Raw genomic sequence first — 22524 nt, forward strand, 5'->3', positions numbered from 1 at the left:
TTAAGGCCATAAAAAGAATCAAGGCCTATTACGACTGAATAGGATCTGAGAATCAGCCAAACCAATCCTCTCATTTGACAGAAGAGAAACTGAGGTCATAGGAGGTAATATCCAAGATAAGACTTGTCCAAGATGGCGCTGCTAACTAATGACAGAGCTAGAATGCTAATTGGGGAGTTCCATAAAGAAATCCCCTCAAGAAATCTTTCTACTGCTTCTTCTCCCCATCCAGTGGGTAGAATGTTATTACTAAGTGCAATCAAGTAAGGAATTCCATATTGTTCCCCTTATCATCTTTAATAGAAACTGTTTTTGGCTGATGCCTGTAATTCCAGCACTTTGGGAGGCCGAGGCGCATGGATCACTTGAGGTCAGGAGTTTGAGACCAGCCTGGCCAACATGGTGAAACCTTTGTCTCTACTACAAAAATACAAAAAATTAGCCAGGCATGGTGGCAGATGCCTGTAATCCCAGCTACTCGGGAGGCTGAGGCAGAAGAATCACTTGAACCTGGGAGGTGGAGGTTGCAGTGAGCCAAGATCATGCCACTACACTCCAGCCTGGGCAACAAGAGCCAAACTTCATCTCAAAAAAAAAAAAAAAACAAACTGTTTTCAGAACTCCTCTTTTATTTTATACCTATCGTGAAAATAACTACCATTTTAAATAGGGTAAAATAAAGTTTTCTGACAACAGAATGTGAATTTGTGTAAACTAAAAACATCATATGTCTAAAAGTTTAAAAAATAAATATCAAAGAGCAGATTTTAATCAAACTGAAGCCTCTTTTGAGTCATACTTGCAATGCAGTCCCGTTCTGTATCAGCCAGTGGGGTACTGCAAACATACAGGAGAACGAAGGTCAGCGAGATGAAGTGGAACCAGTTTGACAGAGAATATGCAATCTTGTTTCAACAGACTGATTAATATGAGAATAAATAAATTTGTTAGCCACTAAGAAGGAGGGCTCCGGAAGCTTTGTGATTTAAGAGAAGCACATCACAAAGGGGAATCTACTCCTGTTTTCAATTAACCATTGAAGTGAAGGCATGGGAAACTTTACAGAAATAATGTGGATTTGCAACAAGGAAATTCAAATCAACACTTTGAAGAATCTTATTCATACAAGACTGGGAAAGCAGGCAGCAACTTGGTTTATTTGTGTGAAGCTATGGGAAACTATTTTTTATTTTTATTTGTGTAGAGATGGGGTCTCACTATGTTGCCCAGGCTGATCTTGAACTCCTGGCCTCAAGAGATCTCTCATTGCCTTGGCTTCCCAAAATGCTGGGATTATAGGAATGAGCTATTGTGCCTGGCTAGAAACTGTATTAGTAGATACTTTCCATTGGTTAAGAGCTGAAAAACATAATTAAAAGTAGTGTTAGAGAAGCCACATGCTCGGATGCAGAGCCAACACAATTTGTCTGTCAAACTCAAGGGAGATGGTTTTTGTTTTACCTTTTCCCCCCAATTTCTTTAACTATTACACAACTTTTGCTTTCTTTCATATATTTCCCCCATATGAAATAGGATTTCATATATATTTAGTTAAATTCTCTCTTATTCTACACACACACACGCACACAAAATAGAAAGTTAATCAAACAGAAAAAAATGGTCAGAAAGTTCTACATGGCAAGGACTTTTTTTTTTTTTTGAGACAGGATCTTCCTTTTTTGCCTAGGGCAGAGTGCAGTGGCACAATGCTGGCTCACTGCAACCTCTGTCTCCTGGGTTCAAGTGATTCTCGTCCCTCAGCCTCCCTAGTGGCTGCGATTACAGGCAGATGCCAACACACCTGGCAATTTTTTTTTAGTAGAGATGGAGTTTCACCATGTTGGCTAGGCTGGTCTCGAACTCCTGTCCTCAAATGATTCACCTGCCTTGGCCTCTCAAAGTGCTAGGATTACAGGCATTAGCCACTGTGCCCGGCTATTCTAGGCTTTTTCTTTTCTTTTTTCTTTTATTCTTCTTCTTTTTTTTCTTTTTGAGACAGAGTTTCGCTCTTGTTGTCCAGGCTGGAGTGCAATGGCACGATCTCTGCTCACCTCAACCGTCACCTTCCGGGTTCAAGCGATTCTCCTGCCTCAGCCTCTCAAGTAGCTGGGATTACAGGCATGTGCTACCATGCCCAGCTAATTTTGTATTTTTAGTAGAGGCGGGGTTTTTCCATATCGGTCAGGCTGGTCTCAAACTTGCAACCTCAGGTGATCTGCCCACCTCGGCCTCCCAAAGTGCATAGATTACAGGCGTGAGCCTGGCTCTAGTGCTTTTTCTAAGTAGCCATGTTATTTGCCTGTTTCTCTTCCTTTTGTTAAAATAAATCTTTTGGACTTAGCACACCGTGGATAGTGAATAGGTATTTCAGAGTCAGAGAACAGTTCACTTTGATTTCACAGATTTTACAGAATATGTAAAGCACAGAGGCTTTACCGCACCTCTAGATTTAAACTTGGTAGTCCTGACAATTCTAGAATCTGTGATGTTATACCAGGAAATGAAAGCTAAAACTATCTCATTTTAGCCATTAATTTTAACCTTTTCTCTCACTAACCTTCAAACAAAACCAGTAAGGTGGTGAAAAAAACGTTCAAAGCTTTAAACCTTCCCACTGACCTTACACCCCGAAGATCAAAGTGAAGACTATGCTGTGATTTGCCTAAAAGACACAAAGATGAGAGATCAAGGCTCTGCATTAGTCATGAAGTGAACATTTGTCTCAAAATCAATCAAAGTAGACTTGGCAGGAATATTGAATGAAGCCAACATTTTGCTCTTGTGCAACCGTCACAGATCACATAGTGGCTGCATTTTATATCTCATAGAATGGTGCCTCCAGCAATGTGAGTGAGAGCGCTGGTATTTTCCTGACTCATAAGGACAGGAGTGTGCCGCCCGCTGAACCACCCTCATTTCCGGGGGTGCCTGGGTGTTCCAAGACACTCATGGAGGATTAAATTATGGTTGCCATGACAGCTCCCTAAATGCTGTCTTGATAATATCAACAGCTATAGTATCAGTGTTCCCTGAATGCTGACTTATTTTCCCTTCCAAAACCTCAATAATTTTCATAATCAAAGTTCTTCAATAACTATGCAAATCTAAGGAATTAGTAAAAATCCTTTTTTTCTTAGATAGGTTGCCATATTAAGATACAACTCATCTCTTTCCATAAGATATATTCTTTTGAGTGAATGGTAATTGACATATGATGTTGTTTGTTGTATTTTTAGAAGGTATGAATAATATCAAAGTTGGAATAAAAATGGAAAGTTCTCACAGTTTTTTAAAGTTATGGAAGCTTGTATTTGAGGACACAAATCTGAATTTTTTAAGCATTAGCTGGCATCCTGTGATAGAGGGGGCTGGTTTTACATGTGCCAGTGATTATGCAAATTACCATATGTAAGAACCTGCCTAGGTAAGAGGATGTTCTGTCCCTCTCCCTCTTCCATTCTAATGATTTGAGACATCAGTGAGTAGAGGCAAGGGAAGAAGTTCCTGGCAAACCTATATTTTTATTTTAAAAAATCTCACGTTGGGAGGTTGCAATATCTTTTAGAAGCACTACCTTAGAGCATCGAGTACTGAAGGTCGCTTGCAGATGTCATAACGAACACCACAAAATGTTCAATGACCTTGATGCTTATTGAAATGTCTTCACTGAATGTTTTGAAACTGGGCAACTCTTGAGCCTTGTTTGCTGCTTTCTGATACAGTGTTCTCCTCTTTTCATTTCACTTTCTCTTAGGATGTTTGCTATTACTTTTTTGCTGAGATGTTCCTGGAATCCTTCTAATTTTAGTTGCACAAATATTTATCAAAGACCTGTTGTGTTCCCAAACTGTTCCTGTTTAGGAAAGCAGTTAATCAAGTGTATTAGTCAGGGTCTTGTCAGAGAGAAGTCCACTCAAATGAATTTAGTGGAAACAGACTTAAAGATAGGCTATTCACAAAGGTGAGGGTAGGTTAAGGGAACTTGTAAGAGACGGTGAATCGGGGAGCATTACAGAGCCTGGAGGGAGCAGGAACCATCTTTATCGTTTATTGTTATGATATGCCATATGCCAGGTTTTGCTCCTGAAACTATTTTCCATGAAATCCCCTTGTAATCTCTTTCTAAAACGAGAACAAGGGCATATTGCAAAAGGGAAACTGTGCCTTGATAGGAATGTGCTGATATATATTATCTCCTTTTATCCTCACACCCACCTCAATATAGCAATCCTATGGATTTTAATACTATAATTTGTTTGGATGTTTTTATCTACTGTACCAGATTATACAAATTTACATAGTTTTCTCCACCGATGTACTTACTGTTTGATACTTGCTAGAATTTCCAGTGCAATGTTGACTAGGAGTGGCAAAAGCAGGAATTTTTGCCTTGTTCCTGATATTAGGGAAGGACTTTTATTTTTGAATCAAGAAATATTATTTATATCTTAGCTGTGTTTCATATAGAAACATTGTGTGCCCGAATGTGACAAATAGTAAATGTTTTTCATGTAGTCTAAATGATCTCAAATAATAAATTATTTGTTGCTGATTTTTATTAATTTTAGGGTCATTTCCTTAGTGCCTGAGTGAAACTAAAATGAGTGTATATTTAATTTAGAGGATAACAGCAGAAGAAATTATCAATTAAAATATATCTGAATTATTGATTGGGTGATTACACATTTTAAATTTGAAGGCCAATTACTAAATTTTCTTCTATTAGGCAGCCAGGGCTACATAATTTTGGAAAAAAGCTCTAGGTGGCAATCTGTCTCTTAGCCCTTTACTATGTTGAAGTCAAAAGAAAATAGAGATGAATCTCTAGGCATTTTATTTGGGAATCACAGAATTGTAATTCAGAGCATACACAGATCACAGAGGTTTTCCAGAGGCCCAAAGGACAATCCTAAAGTCAATTTTAGGTTAAAAAAACTTTGAAATTAGAATTTGGTTTCGGGAAAGTGGCAAAGATGTTAAAGGCTTAAAATATTTAATTAAAGTAGAATTGCATGCCATTGAGAAATAATAGCCATTTATTTAATCAGAGTGATAAATGAAAGACTTCAAAAGCAAATACAAGAAGTAACATAGGCCAGGCATGGTGGGTCATGCCTGTAATCCCAGCACTTTGGGAGGCCGAGGTAGGCGGATCGCTTAAGCTCAGGAGTTTGAGACCAGCCTTTGCAACATGGCAAAACCTCATCTCTACAAAAAATACAAAACTCAGCTGAGTGTGGTGGCATGTACCTGTAGCTCCCAGCTACTTGGGAGGCTGGCTGAGGTGGAGGATTGCTTGAGCCTGGGAAGTTGAGGCTGCTATGAACTGAGATCACCCTGCTGCACTTTAGCCTGGGCAACAGAAGACGACCCTGCCTCAAAAATAAATAAAACTGGCCAGGTGTGGTGACTCACGCCTGTAATCCCAGCACTTTGGGAGGCTGAGGTGGGTGGATCACCTGAAGTCAGGAGTTTGAGACCAGCCTGGCCAACATGGTGAAACCCTGTCTCTACTAAAAATACAAAAATTAGCTGGGTAGTGCGTGCCTGTAATCTCTGCTACTTGGGAGGCTGAGGCAGGAGAATTGCTTGAACCCAGGAAGTGGAGGCTGCAGTGAGCCAAGATCGTGCCACTAAACTCCAGCCTGGGCGACAGAGCAAGACTCTGTCTCAAAAAAATAAAAAAATTGGCCGGGCATGGTGGCTCACACCTGTAATCCTAGCACTTTGGGAGGCCGAGGCGGGCGGATTGCGAGGTCAGGAGATCGAGACCATCCTGGCTAACATGGTGAGACCCCGTCTCTACCAAAAATACAAAAAATTAGCCAGGCGTGGTGGCAGGTGCCTGTAGTCCCAGCTTGGGAGGCTGAGGCAGGAGAATGGCGAGAACCCGGGAGGTGGAGTTTGCAGTGAGCCAAGATCGTGCCATGCACTCCAGCCTGGGTGACAGAGCGAGAGTCTGTCTCAAAAAAAAAAAAAAAATAATAAAAATAAATTAAAAAAAAAAAAAACCAACCAAAAAAATCCAAAATCAAAACTCCGTTGAGACAGAGAGAAAAAAAAAAAAAACTTGGCTCTGTATTGAGATAACTTTTTCCAACTAGTCAAAAACCTAATAAAAACAGGAAAAGCACAAGAAACTACCTTAAAATATAACTTATCTGTTTTTTTAGGCTGATTATTTAAGAGGTAAAGAGAAACCTCTTGTGGCTGGGTGTGGTGACTCTGGCCTGAAATCCTAGCACTTTGAGAGGCCAAGGCAGGCAGGTCACTTGAGGCCAGGAGTTTGAGACCAGCCTGGCCAACATAGTGAAACCCCGTCTCTACTAGCCGGGTGTGGTGGCTAGTGCCTGTAATCCCAGCTACTTGGGAGCCCGAAGCACGAGAATCGCTTGAACCAGAAGGCGGAGGTTGCAGTGAGCCGAAATCGCACCAGTTCACTCCAACCTGAGCAACAGAACGCGACACTGTCTCAAAAACAGAATAAAACAAAACAAAACACTCTGTCTCAAAAAAAAAACAAAAAAAAAAGAAAGAAAAAAAAAGAAAAACCTCTTGTAGTACGACCGTTTCTCTTTCTAGGATGCCTGTTTGAATTACCTGGAAGTCAAACTTCATGAAAAGGTACTAGCATTTAATTAAACACTGGAAGAGTACGTGACTAAGGTTATGAATATACACCACGTTATAGAAGAGTAATGTAAACAAGAAACCTGTACCTTGCGCAGGAGGATGTATGACTGTAAATTTGCCTGGTTACACAGAACAACTTTGACACACCAAGAAAAGCCAGGAGTACAGAATCAAGTTATACCAGAGGAAGCATTGTTCTCTCAGGCCTTTAAGACAAACATGTACCAACACACAACAGCACAGTCAGAATTGAGAAAAAAAAAAAAAAAAAGCTACGGAAACTGGCAAAAACGTTGAGAAAGAAAGCCACTGAGATATTACACAGAGCTGGTCATTATCTTACTTTTTCTGTTAAAGAAAAACCCTTAAAAGTTAAATTGTTGTACTTGGTATACAGGGAACAATGGACACTGCATTGTACTCTCACCTGTACATTTATTTTTCGGTGAAACTCATACTTTTATGATCTTAAAGCAGCTAGCAAGGACAAATATAATATTGTCTGGCCAGCAAATCAAGCCACTCTGTACCCCCAAATGTGTGCTAACAATTTTGAAGACATTTTTATTTTTATTTTATCAACAAATTTAAAATTAGCTTATTATCAAAGATTTACTTTAGTCCTGTGAACTAAAAAAATTTGTTATTATATTTTTTAACAAAATATTAGATTTGAGCACTTAATTTTTCCTTTTAAGTCAAATAATTAGGGTTCTTTAATATATTTTGGTAGAAAATAATCTTAAGTCAAATAATTAGAGCTCTTTTATATATTCTGGTAGAAAATGATCATATGCATACAGAAATAAAAAACCCATAAAAACATACAAACAAAAACAAAGACCATATAGTTTTTTGTTTGGGTTTGTTTTGTTTTTGAGACTGGGTCTTGCTCTATTGCCCAGGCTGCAGTGCAGTGGTACAAACATAGTTCACTCTAGCCTTGACATTCTGGGCTCAAATGATCCTCTTGCCTTAGTCTCCCATGTAGCTGGGACCACCACACCCAGCTACCTTTTTTTTTGTTTTGTAGGATGAGATCTCACTGTGTTGCCCAGGCTGGCACATAGTTTTTATTAAAAGTTTATTCTTGAGTAAAGCATAGTAACCTAAATTTGCTGGTTTATAAGAAGACAATTGGATTCAAACCATATTTCTGACAACATAAGGCTAAACTTTAAGTGTCTTTTTTTTTTTGAGACAGAATCTCACTCTGTCGCTCAGGCTGGAGTGCAGTAGCACGATCTCAGCTCACTGCAACCTCTGCCTGCTGGGCTCAAACTATCCTCCCGCCTCAGGACCCTAGGTAGCTGGGACTACAGGTACCTGCCACCAAGCCTGGCTAATTTTTTTTTGTGTGTGTGTGTAGAGACAGGGTCATGTTGCCCCAGGCTGCTCTTGAACTTCTGACCTCAAGCAATCCACCTGCCTCGGCTTCCCAAAGTGCTAGGATTATAGGCACGAGCCACTGTGCCTGGCCTTTGTTTCTTTAATAAGTAATCTTAAAAAGGCTGGGAAACAAATTTTGGGTAAAGCAGTTTGAGTCATTACCAATATACTGGATTGGACAAAAAAGGGCTAACTGTGAAAAATATGACAATTATGTGAGGAGGAGCCCCAAAAGATAAGAGTTATTATTTTTATATTTATTTATTTTTGAGACAGGGTCTTGCAACAGAAAAAAATCTGTTGCCAGGGCTGGAGAGCAATGGTGTGATCACTGCTCACAGCAGCCTCGACCTTCTGGGCTCAAGCGATCCTCCTACCTCAGCAACTCAGCCTCTCAAGTAGCCAGGACTACAAGCCCGTGCCACCACGCCCAGCTTTTTTTTTTTTTTTTTTTTTTTTTTGAGACAGAGTCTAGCTCTGTTGCCCAGGCTGGAGTGCAGTGGTGCGATCTCAGCTCACTGCAACCTCCACCTCCTGGGTTCAAGCGATTCTCTTGCCTCAGCCTCTCAAGTAGCTGGGATTTTTTGTTTTGTTTTGTTTTGTTTTTTAAGTAGTAGGGATAAAGTCTCACTATGTTGTCCAGGCTGGTTTCAAACTCCTGAGCTCCAGCGATCTTCCCGCCTCAGACTCCCAAAGTGCTGGGATTACAGGTGTGAGTCACCACACCCTGCAAGAGCTATTCTAACAAGCTTTATACAATATTTTCTTGGTTTCTATTACTTATTCTTGAGACTAAGAGTGCTGCCTTTCCTTCTAGTATAGGGAAGGTGTCTTTTACATGGAAATTTCATCTTTTGCCTTTAAGAAACAGCATTAAGGCCAGAATAACTATAGAAATACTATGAAAACTAAAGTTTTGGCTGGTTCAGTGGCTCATGCCTGTAATCTCAGCACTTTGAGTTTGAGGCAGGTGGATCATCTGAGGCCAGAAGTTCAAGACCAGCCTGGCCAACACAGAGAAACCCTGTGTCTACTAAAAATACAAAAATTAGCCAGGTGTGGTGGTGCATGCCTGTAATCCCGACTACTTGAGAGGCTGAGACACGAGAATTGCTTGAATCTGGGAGGTGGAGGTTGCGGTGAGCCGAATTGCACCACTGCATTTCAGCTTACATGATGGAGAGAGACTCCTCCATCTCAAAAAAAACCCTACAGTTTTAATAGTAACTATTAAGAATGATTTTCTTTTTTTAAATTTTTTTTGAGATGGAGTCTCACACTGTTGCCCTGGCTGGTGTGCAGTGGCGTGATCTCAGCTCGCTGCAACCTCCGCCTCCCGGGTTCAAGCGATTCTCCTGCCTCAGCCTCCCAAATAGCTAGGATTACAAGCGCCCACCATCACACCTGGCTAATTTTTTGTATCTTTAGTAGAGACAGGGTTTCACTATGCTGGCTAGGCTGTTCTCGAACTCCTGACTTCGTGATCTGCCTGCCTTGGCCTCCCAAAGTGCTGGGATTACAGGCGTGAGCCACTGTGCCTGGCCAAGAATAGATTCTTATTAATCAGTATGCCAGAATAGTTGAGGAGTTTTGGAAAAAGAGAGTTTAGCATAGAGAAGGATAAAGGGGAGGAGGAGGAGGAAGGGGATGGAAAGGTTTCGGGGAAGAATGAGTCCCAGGTAGCTTCGTGACAGTACTTTGCAGTGAGGCAACCTTTGAGTCTTGAATGTGAGTCTTTGAGCCTCAAGATACCAATTGAGATATCTGTCCTATTTGGACAGTATGATTTCATAGATGTGGCCCTTACTTTAGTTTTAAGAAAAACGGACTTTTTTAATGATCCCTATAATGTTTGAACACGTCAGCTGGAGTCTCAGAAGGGGGAATTATTTTGGCATGCCTTTGAACTTGGAGAGCCCATTTGTAAATAAATTTAGCTGACTTGGTTTAATGACAAACACACAAAAACTTTTATATATATATATATGAGATGGGGTCTCACTATGCTGCCCAGCTGGTCTTGAACTCCTGGGCTCAAATGATCGGCCTGCCTCAGCCTCCTAAAGTGTTGGGATTACGGGCGTGAGCCATGGCGCCTGGCCACAAAAACCAATTTAAAATCCAAGTGTGCAAATGAATCAGAAAATAATGTACTCCCCAAGAGGGATAATAAGCCTTCTTTAACAAAAGAGAGAAAAAAATCCCTTTTAAACAGGAGTCCTCATAACCAGGAAGAAAAACGTATTCATCTTAACCAAGTCTATAGCAAGGAGGGAGAAAGTTCCCCTAAACAGAAGATTTCATAACCGGTAGCGGGGAAGGATGCCTCCCAACCAATTCCCAAATAAAACTGAACTAAACCAAAAGAAAAAATATGAGTTCAAGCCAACAGAGACTCACCATGGGGAAAAGAGGTGGCTCGTAGAAGTTTGGGGGCTCAAGAGGCCTGAATGTGGGTACTTCATGCCACATTCCAGGGGCTAATTCTCCAAGGTGAGCCTGCTTTGGATCCCACTTCTGACTTCAAGTATGTAGAAATCAAAATAAAATATAGAGATGAATCTCTAAACATTTTATTTGGGAATCACATAATTGGAATTTGGGGTATAATATATATATATATGCACATACAGGTGGTCTTTGGTATGCTCAAAGAACAAAAAGAAGGTTGGTAGTTTATTAGAAGGAGAAATGTTATGTTTTGTTTTAAAAGAAAGCTCACTGCTACTGGAGAAGCTTTGGGGAGCTGGCAAACTCTGATTGCTGAAGACAGCAGTAGGTAACACTAGTCTATGAGTCACAGTAGGTCATTTCAGCAGCTACTAGGTAAAATTATTCTTATGGTTACAGCAGGCTGTTTTAGCAGCTGGGCTTGCAGAAAATTTAATTTTTGGAGCTGGTGTTATGTGCCCTGAGTGATTTTTCCCCCCACTCCTGGACTCTGAGTTAGTTGGGTATGACAAGAATGTCCTAATTTGTATAATCAACTATTACAAGTACTAATTATTATTATTGTTTTTTGAAACAGGGTCTCCCTCTGTCACCCAGGCTGGAGTGCAATGGCACCATCTTGGCTCACTGCAACCTCTGCCTCTCGGGTTCAAGCAATCCTCCTGCCTCAGCCTCCTGAGTAGCTGGGACTACAGGCGTGCACCACTATGTCCAGCTAATTTTTTGTATTTTTAGTACAGATGGGGTTTCACCATGTTGGCCAGACTGGTCTTGAACTCCTGACCTCAGGTGACCTACTTGCCTAAGCCTCCCAAAGTGCTGGGATCGCCACACCGGACCACAAGTACTAATATTTGTCTTTAATAATAGTTAAAACTGATCATATGAATTTATATAGTGAAAGCAGTGAGATTTCACAAGAAAATATTAATAAATCTCCTAAAACCCTTAAAGATGTGTTATGCAAATCTGACTGCTATTGTACTCATTATTCTCTTTGAGATTTCTGGAAATTAAGCCCACAAATAAATATAATCAAATACTGAAACATATCAGACAAAATCATTTACAGGGCATCTGTGTAACCCATGGAAACAAGAAGCAGTTGACATTACAAAATGGGTGAGTGAACAGATACACAGAGAAACATATGCCTTTAGCGTTTTTCCCAAAATATATTTTGTTGACCTTAATTAACAGACAAATGATCCACGAAATTCTAATTTTATTGTTTAAAATGGAGGATCCAATTTGTTAAAACTTGTTCAAGGAAGGCTCTACTAAACTTGAAGAAAAATAGAGTACTTCTGAAAATTTATATACATTTGATAAAATGTATACTAAGCCTCAAAATAAATGTACCTGGATTTTAAATTATTACGGTAAGAAACAGACATCATTCAATCTGAACAAAAACTCTGAGGTTTTCAAAAGTTTGCCTATGAGCACTAGCTTACCTGATTTTATTTATTTATTTATTTATTTATTTATTTATTTGAGACATGGTCTCACTCTGTTACTCAGGCTGGAGTGCAGTGTCACAATCTTGGCTAACTGCAACCTCCACCTCCTGGGTTGAAGTGATCCTCCTACTTCAGCCTCTGGAGTAGCTGAGACCACAGGCGCGCACCACCATGCCCGGCTATTTTTTTTTTGTATTTTCATTAGAGACGGGGTCTTGCCATGTTGCCCGGGTTGGTCTTGAATTCCTGAGCTCAAGCAATCTGCCTGGCTCAGCCTCCCAAAGTGCTGGGATTATAGGCATGAGCCACTGCACCCAGCCTCCTTGATATGTTTATTTTACTCAGGTAAACTTTTATAAAACAGATGAAGCCCGAATGTTTTAATAACAACAACAACAACAACAAAAAGATGCCAGAAAAATTTTAAACATTTTCACTATTTGAATAGATAAAACATTCTAAAATTTTGAATATCAAAAAGTTTAAATATGAATACAATGAAGTCTATTTCTTATGCTTTCCATCTACTGTGTTCTCATACCTCATGTTACTTTGTCCTAGTTTAATGCATATACAATTTAATACAATATTCTGTACCATATTTCTGTGTTTTTCACTTAACAAAAAAATCTTGGAGATCTTAATGTTAAAACAAAGAACTTTGTTTTTTTTGATTAACAGCTGCACAATGTTCAAACATATGGCTCTATCATAATTTAACTAGTATCCTGTTGATAGATAACTTAGCTTGTTTCCAATCTTTTGCTATTCTCAACAATAAGAAACACCTTGTTATTTCTTATGTGTGGAAACATCTGTGGCATAAATCCCTGGAAATGAAATTCAAGGCTCCGAGTATATATGCATTTGTAATTTTAATACATACTGCCAAATTCCTGTTTCTTTATAGCCCAGCCAAAGTAGTGATGCCAGATATAATTTTGTTTTTTCATTTAAAAATATATAATGAAAAGTAGGTTACTTATTAAAGAACTAGGAAGAAAGTAGGACAAGTTTATGCAAAGTACAGACTACATTTTCACCTAAAAATACATTTAACAGGAATCTATTGTGCATCTACCGTATGCCAAGTGCTTTTAGGCACTTGGGATATACACACAAACAAATCAGACTCAAATCTCTGCCTGTGTGTGGAGCTTATATTTCAATTCTACATTTTGGAACTCTCTGCTACTTCATAAGAAGCCAGTTAAATGTCAAAATCCTGAAAATGATCTGTTGAAATCCTGAGCACAGGCGCCAGACATATGCTACAAGTGTTATTTAAAAACTAACTAGAGGCAGTGTTACATATGATCATAGCTCTCCATCAGGTTCTTTTAAAACAACACACTAGCGAGAAAGCTCTTTTTATCCGACTCCATCTGCTGTTGGTGGTGATCAGCATACTGTGGGCATTGTGGTATCATCCGAGATTAGGCTGTGAAATACGAAGTGGAGTTACAGGCAGATCCGCAAGTGTATGCAAACTGTTGAGTTCTATCTCTTGCTAAAACCAAGGGTGCCCAATTCAGGTTTGGAGAGTAGGGAAGGTAAGGTTATCAGCGCATTCCTATCAGGGTCGTTTTCTTTTTTGCACTGCTCTTGTTTTGGTTTTATAAGGAGAACACAAGCAGAGTCTATGGAAAATAGTTGCCGAAGCATACAGGAAATACTCCTTATACTGAACAAATGCAAGAAAACAGAACGAGTTAGAAACCGAGGGAGACAAAAAAGGCAGTGGGTGCCAAGGACTGTGAAAAGCAAATGCAACGATAGAGACAGCACAGTCTCAGGCTTATTTTTCAAAAATTCTCATTGTAAGCCTCTTTCCTTTCTAAATGGAGAATATCTTAACACTTTAGCTCGCATTAGACTTAATTTAATAAGAAGGTTGTAAACCACAGCTGTTAAAGTCTTGCCACTGCCCTACCGGATTCTTCGCATCCTATAAGGCACAATTCGGAGTTCAGCTGGTTGATAAGGAAGCCAGGCATTGTGGCATCTTCAAGTACGAAGTGAAGCACAGGAAAGAGCCAACTCCGGAGAGTAGCTCTTCAGCGCTTGAATCATACATATGCTTGGTTTTTCCCCCCTCCCCTTTCTGGTCTCTATTATTAATAAATATTTCATCCTGGCACAACAGGCACAATCAACAACTGGTTAAGGAATGAGTAGTTACTGAAGTCCCAACGCCTCTCAGTTATTTTTCTCACACTCATTGTATTCTAGACCTAGAAGCCAGCTCTCATTTGAAAGCTGAGGTTCAGAAGGGTGAAGTGCCAATAAATGGCAGAAGCCAGGTCTCTTTCCTGATTCCCATTCCAGCTGAGCTCCTCCTGCCACTGGATCACCATCAAAGACCTGCCAAAGCTGTTACTTCCGGGTTCGGTGCTGCCACAGTGCAAACGGGGATGACTTTGGACAATGACCCTGTGGCCCCCGCAGGGCTCGCACCCTCAGGCCCGTGGAAGGCTAAATGCTGACGGACTGGTTCTGCCCTGGAGCGGCTCTCCGCGTCCCAGGGGTCTCCTCAGTCCCGAGTGTGCACAGCGGGTCCTGCCATGTACCCTGGCGACCCCAGCAATGGACTCAGTGCCCCGGGTCCCTTTCCGTCTCCCTCAGGCGGCGTGCAGCACTTTTTCGGGTGTCCCAGTGGAATTTCCGGGCCCGTGAACGACTGACCCACGCCCGGCCGCAGCTCCAGGGGCCGACGAAGGGAGCGCTAGGGCCCACGGCAGGGCCGTCTTTGCCCGGGCTCCATTCCTGCCACCCTGGCGCTACGTCCGCCCTTCCCTGGTTTTCCCTACGAGCGTTTTTTTTTAACGCTTCCCACTCCTTGTTTACAAAGTGCTGAGCCCCCTTGACCGCAGGCTCCCGCGCCGGCCCGAGTTCCCACACCGTACGCTGGCTGCCCCCTATTCGGATCCCCGCCGGGCGCCGCACCCCCCAGCCACCCCAGACCGTCCCGGAGACCCGCGCCCGCCCAGCTCGCCCGGGCCATCACGTGAGCCGCCCGCCCCGCCCCCGCGCGTCACGTGAGCCCCGCCCCCGCGCCGGCGCGCTCCGACGTGCCCTGTAACTTACCCTCCCTCAGAGGCCAGCCTGCGGGGACTGGCCGGCCGCGGCCGTAGCCGTGTGAACGCTCTTCGGGCTCGCGTCGTCGACCCGCAGCCGCGGGGCGGACTAAGAAGGGAGCCGCCTGCTGCGAGGCCGCCGGGCTCCCGGTGAGGTGCAGGGCGCGGGTCCTGGCGGACGGAGGGCAGGTTGGCGAGGCGCTGCACAAAGGCGCGCCGGGGCCGGGCTGTGCCCGCCGAGGGCGGTGGAGTCGGGGGGAGGCGTGTGCGGGAGGCGCGGCGGCGGCGGCGCCGCGGCGGAGGTGCGCGCGAAGGGAGGTCGGGCGCGCAGCGAGGGGCTCTGGGCGCGGGGGGTAGGCGCCGAGGGGGAGGGGGCCGGCGCAGCCTATTGGCTGACGTGGGCGAGAGGGTTTAAATGGCCCGAAGTTGTGGCTTTTCTGCCCCCTGGGTTTCCTGACTTCCTGTGTGAGGGCAGCGCCCGCCCGCCCCGCCCCCAGGGAGGAGAGTGTGAGGGTGCGCGGGTGTGTGAGTGCGGGAGAGTGCGCGCGTGTGTGCACAAGGCGGGTGTGTGCGTGTCTATGTGCAAAAGGCGGGTGTGTGCGCGCGCGTGTGTCTGCAAAAGGCGGGTGTGTGTGTGTGTGTGCAAAAGGCCGGCCCGGCCCCTCCCGCGCCCTGGGCCCACTCCCTAATCGCGGTGGGGCTCGCAGGCCTACACCCACCCGGGGAGCCCACCCGGGGCGTCCCTCGAGGACTGTTGACCTTAAACCGGACACTTTCTTCTTTGCGGTCTTTCCCGGTGCCCTGCCCCTGCTGGATGGACGTGCATTCGCTCCCCTCCAGCTTCTCTGGGCGGAATCTCCTCAAAGTCCTTGAATTGAAAAATCCTCTTTACCAGCGTGCAGCCCGCCTCCTATCTCAGGGGAGCTGGTTGTCTTCTCAGAACGGCTGTCCTTTACGCGTTGCTACCTTAAGTGACTGCAGACCCTTTGAGAAGAAATGGCCACACGGTCTTCATTAGAGAAAAAGGCACGCCCTTCAGCTTTCGAGGCGTGTGATGTTTTCCTTTTGACTGCAGCTGCAGTTTTGTAAATGTATTTTCAAAGGCTGAAGCACGACGTTGAAAGTACACCTTTATCGAAAGTTCTAATGTCATCCCAAGTGGAGTGTTTGTTGTGGATAGAGGCTTTTAGCACTCTAATAACACGATTGGTTGTGGCTGGCTTTTGGGTTAATCATGACATTGAGAAGTAGATTTTATCGACTATTTAGGCATGCGTTCCTAAAGGGAGGTCGTGGAGGAAGGAAGGCTCACTCGGGTTCTGGTTCAGGTTCTGCCACCCGACTTCTAGAGGTTAGACCTTGGGAGACTCCGGGTGTTTCAATGGAAGTGTTAAAAATAAGTATCTAGCCCCTAGCCACGCCTCTTTCGTACTTAAAAGTCGGGAACGATGGGCTAGATGTGTATTTGCCCATATCGCGTTTTCTTTATCTATAGGATGGTGTTTTACAGAATCGGTCATCTTCCTCTACCTCCTCTGGTCTGAATAGGCATTTTGGCTCCTGGCACAGTATTTTTTTTTCTTTGTTTTAAAATTGCCTTGGAAACGTTTCAGAGCTGGGTTTTGAGAGCCCAAAGCAGGCAGTGAAAGCGTGACCCCCACCCATGCCACCTGACGAGCCAGACCGTCTGGGCACATATGTGCCACCCCTGGTTGCATGCGGCTCCACTGTTCTAAAAGTGTTTCTCTGTGGGGGAAAAAGAAACCCCAGAAGTGTAATATAATGTGTGTATGTATATTTATGCGCCAGTATTTGTTGATAGATTTCTGTTCGTACTTCATCAAGCTGGAGAAGATTGATGACTCATTGATTGTTAAGATAATGCCGTCTGTATAGTTAGTTATATATATATTGTTCATATATAATTATCAATACATTGCATCTCTTTCAGTTTTATATTTGCTAATACCAGTTGTTTCGAGGTGCAAATGAAAATAGATTAAGTGCTGTAGAAAAACAGCGTGTTACTTGTAGTTAATCATTTGACTTTTCTTTAATTAGAAGGAATCTGCTCAGTGGTTTTTTAGTAGGCTGATAGAAAGTAAGCTTTACAAATTTTTAAGTACTCTATGTAAGTGACATTACTGAAAATAATAAGGGTAATTAAAATTTTTAAATGGAGTAAAAACTAAACAGTGTTGATCTGTTTAACCATTAAACAGTAGTACTAATATTTTACTTACCTGAGAAAATGGGCATCACAGTTTTACAATAAATCATGGGAGAGAAAAGTGAAATTAAACTTTTGTCCTGTATTTAACAATTTTGGCTAGAATTGCAAATATGCACTATTTTGTAGTATGAATCAGATGTGAAAGGTGTCGTAGTACGACATAGCATCACTGTACTTCAAATCGGGCTTTTCAGATTACCTCTTTTGAGGAACCTATTGGGCCACTATCCTTGTGGTTTTTTTTTTTTCTTCAGTTAGCTGGCCCCGGCTCATTGGTATATGGCTTTGCTGTGATTCAGCCATTTCCCTATTACTTTCATTGACTTCACGGACTTAATGAATATTCTGCAGTTTCGTTTTGTAATTGATTAGCTTTTTAATTGAACTGAACTGCCAAATGGTGTAGTCTCTAAGCCTCCTTCCCCTGTTGATAATCTAGTGCTTCTCAAATTTTAACGTGCATAGGAATCACCTGCACTTCTAATATCCACTTGGTCATATGGATGCTGTTCTGCCAGACCACAGACCACTGCTGTCCAATAGAAATGTAATGCCTATATAAATTACTTGTGCTTAAAGTTTCTAGTATTCACATTATAAAAAGTAAGCACGTGGAAAAAAAGTGAAATGAATATATTTTACTTAGTATATTCACAATATCGTTTTAACATGTAATATGAAAATTATTAATGAGATATTTTATGTTCTTTGCATTGGACCAGGTTTTTTGAAATATCGTGTGTTTTACACTTAGAGCATTTCTCAATTTGCATTAGGCACATTTAACTAGTGACTACTGTATCGAACAACAGTTTTGGAGTCTAAAAGTGTAGACCAATGTTACTCTTAGTGTATTTTCAGATTGGCCTCATCAGCAATCCTTGAGAATGTAAATTTTAGGGCCCCACCTCATACCGGTTGTTGTTAGAATATCTAGGGCTAGGGCCTGTAATCTGTGGTTTGAAAACGCTCTGGGATATGGCTACAAAATGTATATGTGGTATTCTGGATGGGACCCTGGAACAGAAAAAGGACATTAGGAGAATACTAAGGAAATCTGAATGAAGTGTGGAAATTGTTATGTGTCAGTGTTGGTTGACTGAATATGACAAATGTACCATACTAACATAAGTTGTTAATAGGGATAACTGGGTCCAGAGTACATGGGAACTCTGTGGACTATCTTTGCAGTAATTATGTAAATCTAAAACTCTTTTAAAATAAGAAGTTTATTTTTAGAAAAGTTCTTCAGATTATTCCATTGCTCACTAAAAGTTTGAGAATCCAGTGATCTAGATCATTAATCACTTGTACTGTTACAGCTTGGTTGGGCAGGATGGTGGCCAGTATTGGGTCTGGTAGGATGATGATAATAGTTTTTTTGTAATAAGACCTAAAACTTTTAAAGCACTTGCCATGAGCCATGCACTATTTCAAGTGCCTTACACACATTTACTTAATTCTCCCAGTATGCAGTATGTACTATTAATAAGCTACACTTTGCAGATGGAAAAAACTGAAGCCCAGAGAGGTTAAATGACTTGTCCAGAGTCACACAGCGAGAGACAGAGACAGGATGTTTTATAAATTATCAGTGCATTTGTGACTATTTTTCTACTCACAACTTTTGCTTCCTTGAGTAAGCACTGATTAATATAGATACTCTGTGACGTCTGAAAGTTACAAAGTTTTTTTTCTTTCTTCTCACAAACATCTTTTGAGGTTTGTATTGTTTGCTTTGTTTTACAGGCAAATTAAGGTGCCTAGGGTCCTGAGAGCTGATAAATGGCAAAGCCTAGATTTAAAATTTAGACCCCTGACTCCAAGTTCTGTGCTCTTTTCCTTCACCACAGCAGAATTGAGAATATGTTATGAGGTTAGAGTGACATCTTTTAAAGTTGGCTGAAAATTTCCTACATTTTGCTACATAATATATATTTTTAAATTTCAGTTTTATTAAAGTGTAATGTACATACATAAAATACACTAACATTCAACAATAAAAAAGAATGATCTATGGAGACAACATGAGTGAATCTCAAAAGCATTAATGTAAGTGAAACATGTCAGACACAGAAGGCTACATACTATATGATTTGTATTTTTCTATTACAGCTTTTACTTCCTTGAATAAGCAGTGATTAATGTGATACTATCTGTCATGCTTTATATCTAAGTGCTTTTTTTCGCGTTTTCTCTTTCCGTTCTTACAAGAATCTTTTGAAGTTTGTACTGTTTCCTATTTTAGAGATGGATTGTACCACAATTTGTATTCACAAGTTCATAGGCCTTTGAGTTTTCAATTTCTGGCCATTATGAATGTTCATGTAAGGCCTTTGTGTGGACTTATGTTTTCATTTCTCTTGGGTAAATACCTAGAAGAGGGATTGCTGGATCATGTAGTAAGCGTATGTTTAACTTTATTAGAAATTACCAAATTATTTTCCGAAGTGGTTGTACCATTTTGCATTTCCACCAGCAATGAAGAGAATTCCAGTTGCTGGTATCTTTACCATACAAAACATTCTGTGTTTTTGAAAGTCATCCAGTAGGTGAGTAGTGATATCTGGTTGTTTTAATTTGCATCATTAGGGTTTTAACAGTTTTTTTTAAAAAATACAGTTTTGAGGTATAATTGCTGTATAACAAGCTGCACATATTTTTTAAGTGTACAATTTGAAGAGTTTTGACATATGTATATACCTGTGAAACCACTACCATTTTCAAGATAATGAACATCTCTTTCACCCATCAAAAATTTCCTTGAGCTCCTATGTGATTCATTCCCCATGTCCCTTGGCAACTATTGCTCTGCTTTCTGTCACTATCAATTAGTTTGATTCTAGGATATCAATTTTCTAGAATTTTATGCAGATGGACTCGTGTACTATGGATTCTGGTCTGGATTTTTCTTCACTCAAGAAAATTATTTTGAGATTCACCCAGTTTGCTGTGTATATCAACAGTTCGTTCCTTTTTATTGCTGAGTGATATTCCATTGTGTGGATATACCACAATTAGTTTATTCAATTGTTGATTGACTTGCGAGTTTCTCTTTGTTACAGATGAAACTACTGTCTTTGTGTCTACATATGCTTTAATTTTTGTTGGTAAATACCTAAGAGGAAAATCCCTGAATCATGTGGTAGATGCATATTTAACATTTTAAGCATCTGCCAAACTTATTTCAAATGCTGGTTCAGTTTTACATCCTCACCAGCTTTGTGTGTGAGTTCCACTGGCTCTGCATTCTCAAAAACACTGGTATGACCTGACTTAGCCATTCTGTGAGATGTGTGGTGACATTTCTTTCTTTTTGGTTTTAATTTGCATTTTCCTGATGGCTAAAGATGTTGGGCATATTTTCATGAGCCTGTTTACCATCTATAGATCTTTGGACAAGTCTGTTTAAATATTTTGCCTGTTTTTTTTTTTTTTTCCTGTTAGGGTCTTGCTCTGTCACCCCAGGCTGCAGTACAGTGGCATGTTCACAGTTCACTGCAGTCGCGAACTCCCAGGCTCAAACAGGCTTCCCACTTTAGCCTCCCAAGTAGCCGTGACTACAGGTGTGTGGCACCATGCCCAGCTAATTTTGTAAACTTTTTTTGTAGAGACGGGTTCATGCTATGTTGTCCAGGTTGGTTTTGAACTCCTGACCTCAAGTGATCCTCTTGTCTCGACTTCCTAAAACACTGGAATTACAGGTGTGAGCTACCTTGCCTAACCTATGATTTTTTCTTTTTTATAATGTCTTTGGTTTTGGTGGAATGGAGTTGGGATGTTTTCTCTCTGCTTCAATTTTTTTTTGAGAGATTTATGTAGAATTGGTAGTAACTTCTTTACGTTTTTGGTAAAATTCACCAGTGAAGCCGCCTGGGCCAGTTTTCTTTGTGGGAAGCTTTTAAAGACAAATTCTGTTTATTTAATAGATATAGGAGTATTCAGGTTATCTGTTTATTCTTTAGCAAGCTTTGGTTATTTGTATCTTTCAAGAAATTTGTTAGAAGGGCATGGTAGCATGCACCTGTAGTCCCAGCTATTCAGGAGGCTGAGGCTAGGAGGATTGCTTGAGCCCAGGAATTAGAGGCTGCAGTGAGCTATGATTATGCTGCTGCGCTCCAGCCTGGGCAACAGAGCAAGACCCTGTCTCTTAAAAAAAAAATTTGTCTACTTCATGTGGATTGTTGAGTTTGTTGGCATAAAGTTGTTCATAATATTTTCTATTTTCCTTTTGATGTCTTCAGGATCTGTAGTTATGTCTCTGGTTACCTTTTTGATAATTTGTTTCTTTTCTCTTTTGTTCCCATTAGTTTGGCTAGAGGATTGTCAGTTTTACTGATCTGTGCTTTTTTTTTTTTTTTTGAGACAGGGTCTTGCTCTGTCTCCCAGGCTGGAGTGCAATGGCATGATCTCAGCTCACTGCAGCCTTAGCCTCCTGGACACAAGCCTCAGCCTCCTGAGTAGCTGGGACCACAGGCACATGCCAACCACACCCGGCTAATTTTTTGTATTTTTGGTAGATACGGGGTTTCACCACGTTGCCCAGGGTGGCCTTGAACTTCTAAGCTCAGATGATCCGCCTGCCTTGGCTTCCCAAAATGCTGGGATTATAGGTGTGAGCCATTGCACCTGGACAGTTTTACTGCTCTTAAAGAACCAGCTTCTGGTTTCATTGATTTTTCTCTAACATTTTTCTGTTTTTATTGCTTTCTGCTCTCATCTTTTTCATATCTTTTCTTCCACAAACTTTTTTTTTTTTTTTTTTTGAGATGGAGCCTTGCTCTGTCACCCAGGCTGGAATGCAGTGGCACAATCTCGGCTCACTGCAACCTCTGTCCCAGGGGTTCAAGCCATTCTCCTGCCTCAGCCTCCCCAGTAGCTGGGATTACAGGCATGCACCACCATGCCCAGATCATTTTTGTATTTTTAGTAGAGACGGGGTTTCACCATGTTGGTCAGGCTGGTATCGAACTCCTGACCTCATTATCCGCCCGACTCTGCCTCCCAAAGTGCTGGGATTACAGGCATGAGCTACCGCGCCCGACCTCTACAAACTTTGGATTTAATTTGCTCTTCTTTACCTTCTTAGAGTGGAAGCTTATGTCATTGATGTGAGACTTTTTGTGTTTTTTCTGGCATTTAGTGCTGTAAGTTTTGTCTGAGCACTACTTCAGCTGTATCCCACAAATTTTGAAATTACATGTTTTCATTTTCATTCAGTACACATTTCCTGTTTGGTTTCTTTTTTCTTTTTTGAGACATTGTTTCACTGTCATCA

The 22524-nt window shown here is 41.5% G+C and overlaps 1 protein-coding gene across 9 annotated transcripts in view; it reads left to right on the forward strand.

The window, feature by feature from the left end:
- Nucleotides 1-14989: 14989 nt before the first annotated feature.
- ARHGAP12 (Rho GTPase activating protein 12) overlaps nucleotides 14990-22524 on the forward strand; it is a 129271-nt gene continuing 121736 nt past the window's right edge. For 6 of the 9 annotated variants that reach the window (XM_004049237.4, XM_019035414.3, XM_019035415.3 and 3 more), the window contains exon 1: nucleotides 15025-15163. The gene's annotated coding sequence lies outside the window, so the exon portion shown is untranslated. Of the gene's footprint in view, nucleotides 15169-22524 lie in introns of all 9 variants that reach the window. The other 3 variants (XM_063710220.1, XM_063710219.1, XM_063710218.1) reach the window with 3 other exon arrangements.

Source organism: Gorilla gorilla, chromosome 8, assembly GCF_029281585.2.
Source record: "Gorilla gorilla gorilla isolate KB3781 chromosome 8, NHGRI_mGorGor1-v2.1_pri, whole genome shotgun sequence".
In the NCBI taxonomy this organism is placed as follows: Eukaryota; Metazoa; Chordata; class Mammalia; order Primates; family Hominidae; genus Gorilla; species Gorilla gorilla.